At 36.6% G+C, this 15,047-nt stretch overlaps 1 long non-coding RNA gene across 6 annotated transcripts in view; it reads left to right on the top strand.

Annotated features, from left to right (window-relative positions):
* Window positions 1-15,047, top strand: part of LOC308185445 — a 131,372-nt gene that overhangs the window by 18,643 nt on the left and 97,682 nt on the right. For all 6 annotated transcript variants that reach the window (XR_013943382.1, XR_013943383.1, XR_013943384.1 and 3 more), the window contains exon 4: window positions 13,665-13,764. This is a non-coding gene — a long non-coding RNA (uncharacterized lncRNA). The remainder of the gene's footprint in view (window positions 1-13,664; window positions 13,765-15,047) is intronic.

Genomic DNA, 15,047 nt, shown 5'->3' with positions numbered 1-15,047 from the left:
CAACACATTGATGTAGTAGTGAAATATATGCCTCTAAGCTTTTCCTTATTTGATTAAAATTTGCTTCACTTTTCTCCTCACACAGACCTTGCATCACTGTAAATTATTTACATGAAAAATGCTAAGGCATGTTATTAAGGTTAATGAAAAAATGTGATCAATATTAAAAAGACAATAACTTCTGCTCTACTTCAAGTTGCCTGCAATATATATATACATATACATACATATATATATATTCAACACACTGTCTTCATTGAAATTTGAGTATCAGCAGATTGAGGGGTAACATCTAAATAGGTAAGTACATATGCTAGGTAGATTTCTATCTGTGTGTCTGTCTTGCCTGCAAGTAGCAGAATGATGAAATTCAATTTCAAGCACCAAGGAAGGACAGTAGATCTTGGCTAAGGCACCAGTTTGGCACTTATAGTGTATAGGTCATGGTTTTGCTACAAGTAACCTGGGATATTTCTGAATCTGTGGGTACTGATATAAATTTTACATCAAAATATGAACCCTGAACCCTCTGAATGATCAATTTGCCTCAAACTACATGGGTTTGCCCAGTCTTTAGCATCTTATGCCCTGACATTTTTTGGGAATCTTTTATCACTTATGTCAATAATGTATGATCATATAAATAAAACAGACAAGTATTTATAGTCTAGTCAGGCTTATGCTTTGTTTCTAAACTAGATGTACATACTGAAAAGACAGATAACCATTGCTTCTTTTTGCTTTTGCCATAATACTTGGTTTTCTTGTCCTCTATTACCTTGGCCCTATTGTTCTAATATCTTCTGTCTAACAGTCTTGCTACATTGCTCCAGAAATTGAAAGATCCTGATATGCTAAAGTCATTTGCTTTACATCAATATTTCCATTGTCAGCAGGTACCACAGATTAACTTCTTACTAAGATATAAAAATAACCTGTTTTATTCTAGGACTACTCTCAACACAACTCCTTATAACCACTTACAGTAATGAATTTCTTTCAGTAATGTAAAGGCTGAAGGAGGTTTGGAGTTACACAATTCTGGATTCTTAGTCATTTTGTCTTTTGTTGATCTGATTTTCTGCTTCCCAAGATTGCATGGCATCTGAGCAAAATGCTCAAAGAGAAGTTTTCACAGGCTCTGGGTGGATCAAAATGGGCTGTGATTTCCTGTTACAGAGTGATGGCTGCTACACAGTCTTTCCTTTTGATTGCCATCACAGATAGCTCAAGCCACCCAGAAGTAATTTGGATAGCTGACAAACTCATCCTTTCCTCTGAAGCTGAAGTATAGAGAGCATTGAATTTTTTTGTGTCCCAGCCTCTGGAGATGTAACACAAAATGCTCACTGTCAGCAACTTCTCCTCTAGCTTTTAGCACCTCTATGCTCAGTCCTTTATTTCACACTGTGGAGCTCTGATTCAGAAATGTGTCTCTGTGCCTTGATGTAGCACAATGGGACACCATGGTCCACAGTCTAAAGGGCATCACTCTTTTATTTAGTGCCTTGAAGCTGTGATTGAGCTGGACAATGCATACACTCAGATTGCTTGAGGCTGGCTGGTTGCCTGGTTGTGGGAATCAGATAGTTTTATAGTTCAAGCAGTGACTTTAGGAGCTCTGCTGTCTGCACATTTTTATTTATTGTATCAGTAGTCCAACCCCTATGAGCTTGAGACTGGTTTCCATCGAAAGCAAGAGAAATTAATGTGCTAAGCACAAAGATCATAGAACTTACCTACTTTTTAAAAGACTTGGTAGCAAGCAGAATTAAAAAACTTGGTTAGTCCTTGCTGCACAGTGTCAGAGAGGATCCGGTTCCACCAGATGGATTGGTGTGACTTTCGGACAGATACTAGTTTAGTTTTCTTCTTAGTTATCTATACAGCAGATTACAAATCTGATTTTTTTTTTTTTTTGTAAATTATAGAGGAATAATTTGCTCTCTTAATTATCAACAGATCCTATTAAAAATCTGGTTTACACGGAAGTCACTGGGCCACGGAGGGGCATGTGTATTGTTTGCTACTCTAAATTCAACCAGCAGGGGGTACTAACGACATCCACTGGTGACTCCTGCCTGTGTAAATGTTAATATATTCAGTGATGAAATGTATATTTGAAAACGATGGTATTCTATTCAGTGGAATTTCACTGACTGCACTTGATGTCCTCTTCAGTGGATATTTCAGTACTCATGTGGAGCTATTCATGAGGGCTGTACAGGGCAAGATTACACTCTGTAGAAACATAAAACAAAAGGTGAAATCCATGCAAGTGCAGGGCCCAGCTCTCCAACAAGGGCAGCAGGGGACAGGCTGGGCTGGTGGCAGGATCCCCTGTCACTGTAAGCCATGCCAAGCTGTGTTGTGAACCGTGGCCCCAGCTTGGGGAAGACCAGGCCAAGGGTGTCTTGGGTGGCCTGCTCTCGCCATTACGGCCTGCTGGAGTCCATCAGGCTGCAGCTCAATGCCGTCCTTGGTACTGAAGACTGAGGGCCGGTCTTGCCCATCCTGGGGTGATGAGCAGGTACACACCTCTGAGGTATTTCTGGGTTGGATATTTATTTGTTGTATGCTCCAACCAGTTTTTTGGAGCTCTTTCTGGCGTGGCTTCCACTCAGCATTCAAGGTATGTTTTGCTGTTTTTTTATTTTTACTCTATCTTTGCTGTTTAGATGCTGTAGGAAGTGCTATGTACACCTCTCTCCGCGTGTAATGAGGGCTAAGCAGCAGGAGACAATTAAGAGAAAGCAAACCTTAGTAAGTAAATGAAATACCATTAGTAAAGCAGTGAATGGCAAGATGCTGCTTAGTGAGCTTTCTCAGCATCACAGTGAGTGAATCCCATCAGTCCATGTGTTGTCGGCCAGCAGCCCTGGAGGTCAGCACAGACAGAGGCCATACTCAGCTTCTCACTACCAGCAATAAGAAAAGCTGCTATGTCAGTGGATTAGGATTTTTTTTTTTTTTCCATTTAGTGATGACTTATTTTGATTTTTTTAAATTTTTATTTATTTATTTTTAAGATTGGATTAATATAAAGAGATATTTATATTTAAAATCCAGAGTCTAGGCTGATGGCACACACAATATCATGGCCACAAATTTAAATGGAGCTCCTTTCTGCCTACCTCTCTAAGACAGCACACCAATGCTGCTAGGTGATTTTCCATTTTATACCTTCCAGTAGAGTCTCTCTCTGTTTTTATTGGAAAAGTGTGGAACATGACACGTTTGTGTACAGGCGCAGGCTCTGCTTGCTCCAGTCTTTTCAGAAGCATGCCAGTTACTGTCACTAGTACTGGAGATGGTAGGAACCACTTCCAAATCTGTGCTGGGTCCTCTGAACTAATAAGAGAATTTAGAAAAAAACAAAGGTACCCTAAATATTATGCAGATAGTCTCCAGAATTGTCTTTTAGTATGAACCTTTATTTAAGCATCTAAAAACATTTGGGGATACCACCTTAGAAATTATGTTGAAAAACCTTGGTATATATTTCCTAATAATAGTTATTATAGTAGTATAACATCTCACACAAAGTTTCTTTCCATAGTAAATGTTTTTAGAAGCACAGATTTTTGAATGTTTTATCTCTTCCATTGCAAAGAAATTTTATTTGGTTGCAAGATGCATTAGTGTCACTTCTGATAGTCAGAAATATAAAAGCTTCAGACCAAAACATAACCAGAGAACATAGCACTTTTGAAAAGTACCCAGGCTTGGAAACCTTATTTTCTTTACTGCATGCATTTTGTCAGTCAGATGTGCCAGGAAGTTCAAGATGTATTTATTCAATATATTTAATCTAGTAATGGTATGGTTATAGAGGGATAAAGAAATCCTCAAGCATACTTATAACTACTTATGTGTATTTGGAAATCAGACCTGAGATGTTTCACGGTGCCTGCAAATGAGCAAAGTTTTTTTTCTAGTCCAAACCAGCAACTCTTGCTGCAGCAGTATTGCATTTTTTATATGTTCATAAGGAAAGGTCATGATTTTGTAATGAAAAAGATTTTACGGCAAAAAAACCCAAACAAACTGTTTTCTACCTTATAAAACTACTACTCAGATATGCAAAATTAGGTAAGGAAGGAACTATGTTGTACTTTATTGTCAACTCATAAAAATATGATATATTTCTACCACTCATCTTGGTAACGAGAGGTTGCAGGACTTTTTCAAGGACAACTTCAGATTTAATGCTCAATTTTCCCTCCAGATGCATAAGTCTGCTCTCCACACATTAAAACTCCCTTGGGGCAATGATTCTATCTTAAATTAAATATATATATATATATATATATATATATATGTCTTGATATATAAGATATATAATGTGTATATATATATATGATATATACATATATATATATATATCTTGCAGTGTAAAGAAATATTTACTAGTCTGTGTGGACTAACCCACAAAAAGCTAGACTCACTGATGCTCTTGCAAAGTGTAGACTGTACCTTCATACGTCAGTGGGAGTACATAATGTCCCATGGGATTTATTATTCAGAACGGAAAGACAAAGTGAATGGCAGCTTTAAACTGTATCATGTTCTCCACAGCTTTCTCAGATGACACACTAAATCATTTCTTCTCCTGTTTCTGAACTAATGCCTCTTTTTTAAGATGGTTCTCACAAGAATGTATTGCACCACTTCTGAAAACAGTCTCTTTTGTGTCTGACTTCCTTCTGGGAGAGCAGAGCAGCAAGCTGTGGAGCTTCAGCTTGGCTATTGCATTAACTTTGAAGGAGTATACAAAAATGAGCATATGTAAAACTGTCCAAACTGTTTGCATCCCCATTGAAAAGAGAGATCAGATCGGCTTTTTCTGTCTACAGTACACAAACATCATGAGTTTTCCAGAACAACAGAAATGTTTGTTGACCTAGTGTCCCATGAGAGTATATCAACCAGCAGATATCTCCAGGGGAATCAGTGGCTGGAAATCCCAAAAGCACAGAGTCTGTGGTGAGCATGCGTATTGACAGCACAAGGCAAAAGACCACTCCCTCTTTTCCTAGCCTTAATTATGCTTGCAGGCAATTAGAAACACTGAATCCCAGGAAGAAATGGATTTTGTCTCACAAAGATGATATTTTAGTGCAGACCGGAATTTAATGAAAGAAAAATAGACCTCATGATGACTCTGGACTATGCAAATAGGACTATCTTATCCTCCTTGGTGGCTCTGATATGGCTGATGTATTGAATACTTGTTTTGGTAGGCATAGAGCATTCTGGCTTAAAAAGAACTAGCATTTTTAGGATTGCCTAGGGCAGGATACTAGAAACTCAGAAAGGTTATTGAATTCCTAGAGAATGCTGGGGTCATTCTTGATTTTTTTACTCCTTTTTAAATACTCTCTCCACTTGTGGCAAGTCTCAAGTGGACTTTCAGACTTTCAGAAGCCAACATAAAAATATTGAACTCACCTTGTTTCCAAATCAACTACTCAACCTTAAAAAACCTAATTTCTTAAGAAAACCTTATAAAATCTATTGTTGTCTATGGTGGTGATTTCATTATTTTATTTTAAACGACTCAAATTTCAATAATTTTGTAGTTCTTTCAAGTTATCCTAAAGTTTATTTGTAAAAAGTTTTCAAATTAAATTAACAATAAACAGACAGTTTTACTGTAATTCATGAACATTTATTGTTTACCTGATACTTCAGATATTGTCTTAGTGATAGTCAAATATGAAAAGTTCAGCTGGAGTTATGATTTCTTTTTAATATCAGGAAAGACATCACATCTAACGAGGAAAACTCAACACACAAAATGTAGAGGACAACAGATTTGTGGCCCCAGCATATGTTCAAGTAAACTCATGATAAAATGAAAAATAGAAGTGTTAATGTTTTTCACATGCGTGACCTATGGAAGTGCTAGCTATGAATATTTAGAAATACTAGAATGGAGGAAAAAACATAAGAAACAGTGAGCTTCACTGCACTGGTATGTATCTATTCTACTTCTCTACCTGCAGAAATTCCTGTCATAAAAAAGTTGAAATCTCATGTGTTATGCCCCTGGTCATATTAATGTGGCTTTTTCAAGCATATCTATCTATCAAGCATATCAAGCATATCTAATCTATATCTATATAGATATATAGATATAGATTAGATATAGATATAGATTTAGAGATAGAGATAGATAGATATAGATATATAAATATATATAGATAACATTCTAGATTAAGCATTTATTTTACTGGGATTTCCATTGCTCACAAGTGGCATTTTGTATCTCATCCAAAATTATAACACATACCCTGGCAGCTTAGAGAAAATAATTTCATAGACCGATTTGTCTTGTAGCATTATATCCCTCAATTTAGAATAAATGCATTAGGAAAATAAGGTGAGAAGTTTTTAGTTGATCTATTTATTTATTTATTTATTTATTACTGTGATTGGGAAATTCTTCTTTGTGGAGACTGAGATTTTGGCTATTTCACCTGCAAGTTGTTTTTTATTATTTATTTATTTATTCTCTTGTTTGTGAGAGGCTCAAGCTCTCTCTGTGTTCTGCATAAATCATATCAGAGAATTAAAACAAGAATGGCTGCTACCAGATGACTGGATACTTTGGAAAATGAACACAATTTCTTTTTAAAGTAAAATTGTCCAGTCTGGATGTCTGGATGATGTCACAGGATATTGTGTCTTCTCTTTGCTTTCAGTTACCAAATCTTGTTAAAGAAATGAAAATTTATTTTTCCCCAATGCTGTGTTTCTTTGTAAACTTGTCATGGTTACTCTAGATACAATCTACTAAATAACAGGTGATGTGATCCTTGCTTTGGTGTATCTGGAAGTGTTTTCTATTTATCATGATAAACTTTAAAAGATATCATTCATATTTACTGGAAAGACATGTTTTTAGTGGGTTATGACTTCTGAAGACAAAATTTTTACACCATTCTCACCCCTCAGGAGGTCTCTGGGGGTTCCAGCTCCAAGAGCTTAGGAGATGAAGTGGATCATATACCTGTTTACTTGGTTACTGAGAGGAAGTTAATATGATCCCAAACCAATTTAATATTTATTTCTACTTCCCCTGAATGCAGGCATCACTGTGCCTTCTTAAGAACTTCTAATTACATTGGTTGACAACAGTTAATAGAAGTGCATGGCACTGTGGAAATGAGAATTGGCCACAAAACTATATCTGTCGATTCATATGGATTGTAGGGAATCCATAAACTAAGCTGCAGGATAGGGAAAAACAGATTATTACAGTTTAGTGTAAATGCATTTCTAAATTCTTGGGTAATCCTTTGCTTCCTAAGGCAAAATTTTTATCCTCTATATTGCAAATTCCTTCATCAAGTTTTCAGGCAAGTTTTGGTTGAGCTAACAGACGGTTGTTATTAGTATCTGGGGAAACATTTTAAAATATTTTTCTTGCACAGCTATGTAATGAGAGTTGAAAGTGCTGCTTTATTTCCAGCTTTAGGACTAAATCAGTTAATTGTAAAAGGGGCACATTACATGATAATAAATTATGATTGCAAGCAAAAGCCTGAAACAAACAGAGTAAGTGTTTCAGATTTTACATTTTATTATCTATTGGGGTTATTAAAATAAAACCATTTATTTAAGTCATAAGGAGGCTTGCAGGAAGGTATTTATTTTCCCCAAATAAAGCCAATTACTGCAAGCATTTATCTTGCACTGCACTTGTTAAATAAATCTAAAAGAGTAAGAAACATGCTTGGGAGACTATTGTGGTTACAGCTGGGATACAGTTAATTTTCTTCCTAGTAGCTAGTATGGTGTTGTGTTTTGGATTGAGAATGAGAATGATGCTGATGAAACAGTGATGTTTTAGTTGCTACAGAGTAGTGCTTACACTAAGTCAAGGACTCTTCAGCTTCTCATACTGCCCTGCCAGTGAGGAAGCTGGGGGTGCACAAGAAGCTAGGAGGGGATAGAACCAGGATAGCTGACCCAAATTGTAAAAAGGGATATTCCATACCATATGGTGTCATGCTGAGCAATAAAACTGTGGGATTGCTGCTTGGAAGGGGGCTGGGCATTGATGAATGGATGGGGAGCACTTGCATTGCGCATCGCTTGCTTTGCATATTCTGTTATTATTATTATTATTACCATTCCCTTCCTTTTCTGTATTATTAAACTGTCTTTATCTCAACCCATGGGTTTTTACCTTTTATTTATTTATTTATTTATTGTTTTATTCTTTCCTTTATCCCATTGTGGAGAGGTGTGGAGTGAGCAAACAGCTGTGTGGTACTTAGCTGCCTGCTGGGTTAAACTGCAACAGAAGCTGACAACATAAATTAAAACAACAAAACAGATAACATATTAGGATGAAAATAGTAGCAAGTCTAACATCTACAGAAATAACAGACACTTCATTGTCTTTTACTCACTTGGTTAAATATTCAGTATAAGTATTTATATTGCCTTCTCACAATTACACAAAATACAGAAAATCTCATAAATACAGAAAATCTTCTATGTAAAACAATGTTATAAGTGAAATTATTATAGAAGTGTTTCCTAATTCCATTTTTACCCTGTGCTATAAAATTAAAAAACACCAGTAGGTGTATGTTTGCACCTTTAGCAAGAACCCTGTGTTGTAATAGTGTCAATATATCAAACTGGTAAAGTGTCAGGGGACCAATTCTTTTCAAGACAAAATTTCCTCCCTTGCTCCTGAAGGAGACCACTTTTCAAAATACCTCTTCCTCCCTGCACTGCAAGGGGAAATAGGATGGGGCTAAGGATACAAAGCAAGGCTGCCTTTTCAACCACCTCTTACTCTGCCCTTACAAGAGAATATGTCATCCCTGCATTTGAGGTTTTAAGTTTTTGGAGCAAGCTAAAAATCAAGGTACAGCATACAGGGATTCGTTGCCTTTTTTTTTATTATTATTATTATTATTTTTATTTTTATCCCACATATGCTGGATAAGGAATGTGAACAGTTCTAGCTCTTTTTTGCTTTATTCTATCAAATAACTGTTTTTCTTTCTTTCTTTTTTTTTTTTTTTTTTTTTTTTTTTTAATAGCAGACATATTCATAATTTCTGTGAAGATTTCCTTTCTTAAGGAGATACTTTAAATTGGCATCAGAATCAGACCGAACCATCAGAATGCCAAATGTTATTTTAATTACCTTTTCAACTATCTCAACTTTAGAGATTTGTGCAGAAATTTCCTATAAAAATATAGAACTCATTCACTTCTGTACATGTTACTCTTTCTTTTTTTATTTCTTTTGTTTTGTTTTGTTTTATTTTATTTTATTTTATTGCCCATGATGGTTAGCCATGAAACTCATTAGCTAAGTGAAATGAAATCTTAGTTGAGAACTAGTTTACAAGTCCAGTCACAATTTCAGATTCCAAACAGGGCTAGAGTGTGTGTGGGCTAAAACAATGCTTTCACCTGTTGGTGAAAACCACAATGATGGCTGCATTTAGCTTGCAGTTGAAATAAGTAAATCCCATGCCTATATCAAAACAGTTCCCCAGCCAGACTGCATTTCCCTCCATTTCCACTGTAGGTTGTGTAAATCTGGATGTGCAAAAAACGTTTAGAAACTACAAGAGAGACAAATATCACAACTACAAAGGACAGCAGAGATATTTGGGATCTAGAATCATAAACCGTGATAATAATGCCAATGCTGAGGGAACATCCATGAAAAATGATGTGCTTTGACGTTCTTGAAATGATCATTTTTGAACTCTTTTCTTGCACAAGCAATCTTACAACATATTCATTTATAAATTTTTTAAACTCTAAATTGCCTTTTGCACTCACAGTTTAGATAATGTAGAAACCTGGAAGAACATACTGCAAGAGGCATTTTTAAGTGGTTGTAAGTAGAAATTAACATAAACACTAGGTAAAACTACATCTAGGTTGTGGTAGACATCTTGGGTGTGTTATTAGAGCAATATGGCTGGCAGTGCTGGAATAATCAGTGCTGAATGAGTGGAAAATGCTACAGTAGGGATGTTATTTAAATTTACAGGTGGAACACCTAGGAAGAAATCTTTACTAAGTGAAAACTCAGGGTGGCTGGCTGCTAAGAAAAATATCATATAATACTGTGGCCATGTTTAAAGTTATATGAAAATTAATGAAAAATTAATGAAAAAAAAAGCCAGGGTGAGGAGTTCAGTGCAAGGAAGGGACAGGAATTTGACCAGAATTAAAACTTCAGAGAGAATACAAAAGTTGGAGAGGTTATGAGTCAGGTTTCACACAGTCATAGTGGCTGTTACTGAACAGTACCTGCAGTACATGTATACATTCTTCAGTGACAATGTGTGGGTCTCATCTTTATGTGTTTCAGTCTGACCCTGATTCATTGGTCTTGTGAAGGAAAAGAATGCTTGAAAACATAGTGTACATCAAAGAGAGAGCGAAAAAAAAAAAAAGTTGTAAGGAAAACCATAAACTTTGAAGAACAGTCAATATTTTGGAACATTTTGTCACAATTTGAAAGACAGTTCATATTGTGGATAGTGAGGAACAGATAGACACTGTAATATTTTCAGAAAATGTAAGATGTATTTGTTTATATGATATACAGTGAATATATACTGTGTAGACTGAGAATGTTAAAAAACTGCATGAAGGATTTTGTACTGAAGATATTATGTATGATGACTTGATCAGGTGAGTCCCATTTATGAGAATTTAACTACATTCCTTTTGTATAATCATTATTTGCATCATTGTTAATGCCTTAATGTCCTTCAGCATATTTCAGTAGGATTTATTTTCAGCTATGAAACTGTAAAGGCAGAGTAAAATTTTCCATTGGTAGCACTGTTTACTTTCATAGAATAACAGAATCATGGAATATTTGGAGTTGAAAGGGACTCACAAGGATCACTGAGTCCAATTCCTGAGTCTGCACACAGGTTCACCCAAAAATCAGACCATATGTCTGACAGCATTGTTCAAATGCTTCTTGAACTCTGGCAGGTTTGGTGTCATGCTCTGGCGAGCCTGTTCCAGTGGCCGACCAGCCTCTCAGTGAAGAGCCTTTTACCTAACATCCAATATAAACCTCTCCTGTCACAGCTCCCTGCCATTCCCTTGGGTCCTGTTGCTGTCCCCAGAGAGCACAGCTCAGTGACTGCCCCTCTGCTCCCCTCCTGAAGGGGCTGCAGGCCACCATCAGGCCTCCACTGTCTCCTCTGCTCTAGGCTGGACAAACCAAGTGACCACAGCCACTCCTCATACTTCTTGCCCTCTCAACCCTTCCCCATCTTTTCAGCCCTCCTTTGGACATTCTGTAATAGTTTTATGCCCTTTTGCTGTGGCACCCAAAACCGCACACGACACTCAAGGTGAGGCTGTACCAGTGCAGAGCAGATCATAGAATCATAGAATCACAGAATCATAGACTATCCTGAGTTGGAAGAGACCCACAAGGATCATGAAGTCCAACTGCTGGCTCCACACAGGTCTACCCAAAAATTCAGACCATATGACTAAGAGCACAGTCCAAATCCTTCTTAAACTTCAACAGGCTTGGTGCCACGCCTATGACTCTTGGGAACCTGTTCTAGTGCGTGGCAACCCTCTTGGTGAAGAACCTTTTCCTGATATCCAACCTGAACCTCCTCTGCCACAGCTGGACTCCATTTATTTGGTCCTATCATGGGTCACTAAAGTGAATAGATCAGCGCCTGCCCCTCCACTCCCCCTCATGAGAAAGCTGTAGACTGCGATGAGGTCTCCCCTCAGACTCCTCTTTTCCAGGCTGAACAGGCCAAGTGACCTCAGCCATTCCTTGTATGTCTTCCCCTCTAGGACCTTCACCATCTTTGTAGCCCTTCTCTGGACACTCTCCAATAGTTTCATGTCCTTTTCGTACTGTGGTGCCCAAAACTGCACACAGTACTCGAGGTGAGGCCGCACCAGCGCAGAGTAGAGCGGGACAATCACTTCCCTCAACCGACTATCAATGTTGTGCCTGATGCACCCCGGGGTATATTTGGCCCTTTTTGCTTCCAGGTCACACTGTTGGCTCATATTCAACTTGCCTTCAAACAGAACAGCCAGATCCCTTTCTGTGGGGCTGCTCTCCAGCATCTCATCCCCCAGTCTGTACATACAGCCCGGGTTGACACTTCCCAGGTGCAGAATCCAGCACTTCCTCTTGTCAAACTTCATATTGTTGGTGATTGCCCAGCTCTCTAATTTGTCAAGATCTGTCTGCAATTTGTGCAGATATACATATATATAATATATATATATATATTTTTTCTTTTTCATTGACTAGAATCTAGATGATGAATGTGTACTAGATACTGAAGTTTTAGATAATTAGCAGTGTGACAAATCTAACCCTGGGTAACCACAGACTTATTTAACGTTAAAAGCTGGTATGAACTGAAGCTTAAGAATAGGGATGGTCATTGGTTGCCTCTCCCTTTTCCTTTGACAGATGAATCTCAGTAAAAGCTTTTATCCATGTTTATGATAAATTAGCTATTCTATATAATCTACTAATTTAGTGGGTCATTTGAGTAAACAATTTCTTACCACCAAGTAGTATATCTTAAATTTGATAGATGGGATAAGGTAGTAAACCAACCTGCAGTTGAAAAAGCCTGATAAACATGCATATAACAAAACACTTATTCTGCTCTATCCTTTATGGTGCACCTTTTGTCTAAATTACTCTAGTGGTCCCAAGTCCAGAAAATGTACAGTAGTGTTCACTACTACATGATAGGTGCATTAAAACTCCAGAGGAAAATGCAGGCTATTTAACATCATAATGGAATGTATTGTATTTTACTCTATTTGAGAAATAATGTGTTGTCTTGAAATTATATTGTGTATCCTATTATACCCGCAAAGGGCAGAAACCATTTCATACTATACAGTCTAAACTTTACACACCTTTGCATTGGAATTAAACTGAGAAACATTTCTTTTTAAATTATTTTTTATTTGATTATTTGTTTTTTGCAAACAAAAATTGTTTTAAAGTAAGCAAGCCAATTATCATTTTTTCTTCTCCAACTATGTGATATGACAATTTCAGGTATAGACTGCAGGAGTCTGTGTACATTTCCAAGATAGTATACTTTCCTTTTTGTAGTCCTTTTCCTTCTCCTGCTTCCCTTTTTACATCTTACTTAGCTAATTTTGCATCCCACCTCCATGAAGGAATTGGTTCTTTGTCCTGGCTGGACCAGGGGCAATGGGAGGGAGAGAAGTAAGAAGGTTCAGGGAATTTTGATGGGGCTGGGGAATGTCTGAGAAGAAGTGCAAGGGAGCATGCTTTTTCTCTATAAAGAAAATTAAAGCTTGAAGCTTGAAGTAATCATCTTTTTAACCCTCCCCTCTCTCCCCTGTACAATTCTACGGAGAATGAAATAGTGATTTGAATTTTACAACCTCAGGTGCTTCTTAATGTTCTTCTGCTTATCTGCTCACGTTCTTCTTAAATGACAAGAATGGTTTAAAAAAAAGACACTTGAAAACACAGTCGTAGATTTGACTTTAAGGACTGATGTAAAGTTTCATTGTCTTAAACATTTCAAATCATTCAACTTACTTACTTAGATAATGCTACTGCAGAATTGTCCATTAAAGATCATGGGGAATCTCCATTTACTTTCTCTCAGGAAAAGGGCACTTTGGAAGATACATTCTTTCTCATTTCTAAGGGAACAAGGAAGAGATGGAGGCAGAGGAAGAGAGACTCATTGTTCATCTTGCGTTTAGGTAAGTACTCATTCAGATTTTTTCCAGTACCATAAGTAAAACATGACAGGTAAAGTGGAGTTTTGTGAGGAAGAACTGTATGACCAGCTAGTCTGAAATGTGAAACACCTTGGTTCCATATTTCTACCAAATAGGGTATATGCAAAAGACAACCTTTTTTTCATCTGGGATAAAGAACATACTTAGAAGTATAACAAGTTATTTGATTAAAACTCCTCATCTGAAAGCTGATCGATATGTAGTATTTTTCTTGTTCACTGAATTCACTTTTATACTTTTCTAATATCATGCAAATTAAATACTATAAAGTGACTGATCCCACTCTTTTCTGTATCATCCATTTTTATCTCTGCCCTTGTAATATTTTTTTTTCCTTTTTAAACATCAGAGAACTGTAGGCTTCTAATGCTGTATATTATTACAATAACAACCAATACCTGGAGCAGGCAAATCCCCTGTTAGTGTTCTGAAGCAGCAATTATTCCCATAGTAAAAAGCCACTCCTCTTTAAAAAAAAAAAAGCCTCTTAATTATCAGCAGCTGTCCAGCCTCCTCTTTTTTGCAAAAGTATTTTAAAAGTCATGGATGAACATGTGTAATTTTATCTCCATAAAATCCTCCTGTATGAAAAATTTTAGTCCATTTCCCAGCTGTAAGGACATTTGGATTATTTTGGGTAATGCTTGAACTGGACCAAGTATGAGTAACACAAGTGGCGAGTTTTGAATGAGCATCCAAATAGACACTTCTATTCACTTTCAGTTTGCTAATTTCTGAAACTGCATTTTCAGTATTAAAAAACAAAAACAAAAATAAAAATTAGCATGTTTCAGGATATTATGGGAAAGATCAAACTAAAATAATTTTCCATAGCAGTCTCTCCAATGATATTGGATTTTGGGGTTCTTCTGTTTTGGACTGCAAATTTGACATTCATCTCGACCTCCAGAAATTCATATATATATGAATTATATATATATATATAATTATATATATATATATATATATGAGTTTTTTATATATAATATATTATATATATATATATTTTCCTCTCTTTACTTTTATTTTGTAAAATCGCTCTTCTTGCTTGTTGTAGTATGAAAGAATGTCTTATTTTCTGGGTCAGTCCTTGAAACCACCTAGCACAAACCTATGTTTCATTTTTGATTTTTGAGGAAGAGGAGATTGGGTTTTCCCATTTGTGTGGGACCACAGACAGCTTCAAACACCTCTAAGGCCAAGGGGCTATGCACAAAAGAGGTGAAATAAAACATTTTAGACTT

Source organism: Anser brachyrhynchus (genome assembly GCF_964034855.1).
Source record: "Anser brachyrhynchus genome assembly, chromosome: Z".
Classification (NCBI taxonomy): Eukaryota; Metazoa; Chordata; class Aves; order Anseriformes; family Anatidae; genus Anser; species Anser brachyrhynchus.
This window is presented reverse-complemented; position numbering and strand designations above follow the sequence as displayed.